Raw genomic sequence first — 3,916 nt, forward strand, 5'->3', positions numbered from 1 at the left:
CCCCCCCTGTGACCCCCCCCCCAAGCACCAAGAAGACATCGCATCCCTTGCCCCAGAGCCCCTATCTATACCTTGTGGCTGATAGCCACTGATGGACCTCTGCTCCATATGCTTATCTCATTCCCTTTTGAAGCCATCCATGCTTGTAGCTGCCACCACTTCCTGTTGTGGTGATGCTATTGGCAGGGCTATTTTTGGGCAGGAACGCACAAGAACGGAGTTCCGGCTGGCTCCCGAGTTGGCCACGCCCAGCAGGAACTCATTAGCATAATAGGCCACACCCAACAGCAGAATCTCATTAGGATTGGCTACATTAGGGGTGTGTGGCCTAACATGCAAAGGAGTTCCTGCTACAAAAAAAGGCCCTGGGTTTCGACCACAAACCAGGTAAACAGAATAAGAAGCAAAAGGTGGGCGTGGCTGGATGACCACACTTCTGGTAACATGGGGGTGCGGCCTAATGTGCTAATGAGCTGTGCTGTCAGGGGTGTGGCCTGATATGCTAATGAGTTTCTGCTGTCGGGTGTGGCCTATTATGCTAATGAGTTCCTGCTGGGCTTTTTCTACAAAAAAAGCCCTGGCTATTGGACTTGAATCTAGTATGCTATTGGACTTGAATCTGGGTTAACTAGGGTTGCTTCAGCTAAGGCCATTGACCTGGGGTTGCCAGGTCCTCCCTGGCCACCACCAGGAGACGGAGGGTAGGGTTCCCAGATCCAGGTCAGGAAACTCCTGGAGATTTTGGGGGTGGAGTCTGGGGAGGCCAGGGACCTCAGCTGGGGTACAGTGCCCTAGATGCCACTCTCGAAAACATCCATTTTCTCCAGGGGAACTGATCTCTGTGGTCTGGAGACGGGGTGTAAATCCAGGGGGTCCCCAGCTCCAGTGTACCCTCTAAGCTGAGTTAGTGTGAGCCGGCTCACAGTTTTTAGCCTCCGGCTCACACATTTTTGTCTCAGCTCAGGAAGGAGGGCTCCAGAGCAAACTAGTTTATCCCGTAGCCAAATCACCTGCTTTAATGGCGGTGGCCCACAAAGTACAATTTTTGCTCACAGGACTCCGCAGCTTAGAGGGAGCGTTGCGCCAGGTCCCACCCAGTGTCCCCTCTAAGCTGAGTTAGTGTGAGCTAGCTCACAGTATTTTAGCCTCCGGCTCACACATTTTTGCCTCAGCTCAGGAAGGAGGGCTCCGCAGCAAACTAGTTTATCCCATAGCCAAGCTGCTCGCTCACCGCTTTGACGCCAGTCGCTCGCAAAGTAGAATTTTTGCTCACAAGACTCCACAGTTTAGAGGTCGCATCGGTCCCGCCTAGAGGATCGCATCCCAACTTTAACCACTCCCTTCCAGTCTTGGTCTTTCCCTTTTTTAAAAACACCTGCTGTGCAGCTTTATTAGTCTAGGTCTGTCCCCTTTTCCACTGTCTACAAACAACTGCAGTATCCCCAGTGTGTTCCTTGCTTAGGTACTGCACAAGGGCAAAATGACAATTCTGGCACTTCTGTTGGGCTTCCAGAAACATGGGGAAGAAGAAGAGATTGGATTTATACCCTGCCCTTCACTACCCAAAGGTGTCTCAGAGCGGCTTTCAATCTCCTTTCCCTTCCCCTCCCCACAACAGACACCCTGTGAGGTAAAAGAAGAAGAGGAGATGGGATTTATACCCCGCCCTTCACTACCCAAAGGTGTCTCAGAGCAGTTTACAGACTCCTTTCCCTTCCCCTCCCCACAACAGACTCCCTGGGAGGTCGGTGGGGCTGAGAGAGCTCTGAGAGAAACGGCTCTTTTTCAAGGACAGCTCTTGTCAGAGCTACGGCTTGCCCAAGGTCATCCAGCCAGGTGCAAGTGGAGGAGTGGGGAATCAAACCCAGTTCTCCCAGATTAGAGTCTGCGCACTTAACCACAACACCAAAAGTATTACATCCAAATACCCTGTAAACCCTTTCCCTTCCCTACTAAGAAGATAGATCAAGATGGGTGGGTCGCCGTGTAAGTCTGTCTGGACCAGCAGCAAAGAGCAAGAGTCCAGCAGCACCTTAAAGGCTAACAAAATTTGTGGCAGGGGAGGAGCTTTTGTGAGTCATGGCTCCCTTCTTCAGATTCTGTACAGCTAAACCTGGTGCCTTCTATAGAAATAGATCAAGATGGGTAGCCACATTAATCTGTCTGTAGCAGCTGAAAAGAGCAAGAGTCCAGGAGCACCCTAAAGACATAACTAAGGCCCAATCTGCATCTAGCATTTGCTCCGCTGTTTTATTTATTTATTTATTACTTCTATTTCTACCCCGCCTTTCCAGATATCTGGCTCACGGCGGCTAACATTAAAATAGCATAGACAACCACGTTAAAACAATTAATAAATACCGTACCAATTAAAACAACACCAGTTGCAATTAACCCAACAGAAATGGCGGTCATCCGAATCCCATCCAACAATAGGGGTAGCGTCCAGCGGAATCTCATGCCCGAGGGTGTTCTATAGGGTTGCCAAGTCTATTTACCTTGGCGGCGGGGGAGCCTCGCCGGGCTCTGGGAGCTGTTGGTGGATGTGTGCGCGCGCCGCCAGGACGTCACCGGAAGCGACGCGCGACGTCGACACGTTGAGGCCGTGGCCCCGATCGTCAGAGGGAAAACCATAGAGTTTTCCCTCCGATGATCGGGGCCACACACTCAACGTGATCGGCGTGGTTGCGTCACCTTTGGTGACACAGCCACGCTGCGCTTCGGGGGGCAGAGTTCCCCCCGGGCCCGATTCCGCGGCGGCGGCGGAAATCGGGCCTCCAAAGCGGGGGTTTACCCGCCACCCGCCCCCACGTGGCAGCCCTAGTGTTCTAAAATTTCAGACCAGACGATGTTCCAGGGGCACACTCATCAGTGGCAGCCCCTAATCGAAAGCCTGGTGGAAGAGCCCCGTCTTGCAGGCCCTTCGGAACTGTAAAAGGTCCTGCAGGGCCCTGATGTCATCCAGGAGCTCATTCCACCAATGTGGAGCCACCACTGAAAAGGCCCGGGCCCTCGTCACAGCCAGCCTGGCTTCTCTAGGACCCAGGAGGGCCAGATGATTTCGGGACCCTGATCTTAGTGCTCTTTGGAGAACATGTGGGGAAAGGCGGTCCTTTAGGTATGTAGGTCCCTGACCATATAGAGCTTTAAAGGTAAGAACCAGCACCTTGAACCATATTCGGTATACTATAGGCAGCCAGTGCAGTGTTTTTAGTGCAGGCTGGATATGCTCCCACATAGGGAGACCCAACAGCAGTCTGGCCGCTGCATTCTGCACCAGCTGCAGCTTCCAGATTTGGGACAAAGGCAGCCCCTTGTAGACAGCATTGCAGTAATCCAATCTCGAGGTGACCATTGCATGGATCACTATTGCCAGGTCATTGCGTTTGAGGAAGGGAACCTGATCACCTGAAGATGATAAAAGGCTGACTTTGCAGTGGCTGCTACCTGGGCCTCCATAGTTAAGGAGGCATCCAGGAGCACTCCCAAGCTCCTAACCTCCGGCGCTGGCACCAGCGGTGCCCCATCGAAGGTCGGGAGCAGGATCCCTACCCTTGGACCACTCTGACTAAGGCACAGGATATCCATCTTCGTCAGATTCATATTCAGTCTACTCAGTATAAGTCAACCAGCCATGGCTTTCAGTGTCAGGTCCAGATCTTCTCCCTTAATATAAGCTTATTGCGATTTAGAAATTTTGCGAGGTTGCTATTTAACACCTGTAAAGCTTTTTAGAAGTAAATTTAAATCTAACTCAAATTGCTGGAAGGGATGTGGCTGGTGGCCTTGCCCTAAAGTCCAAAATTTCTGGACTTCAGTCCTTTCTAAAATTTCAGAAATAGTAGGCAGTGATGTTCCTTTAACTCCTGAATCAATTCGATTAAATTTTTGGCCTGACCACTCCTTTTCTCCTTTG

Source organism: Gekko japonicus, unplaced genomic scaffold, assembly GCF_001447785.1.
Source record: "Gekko japonicus isolate JY-2015 unplaced genomic scaffold, Gekko_japonicus_V1.1 scaffold4661, whole genome shotgun sequence".
In the NCBI taxonomy this organism is placed as follows: Eukaryota; Metazoa; Chordata; class Lepidosauria; order Squamata; family Gekkonidae; genus Gekko; species Gekko japonicus.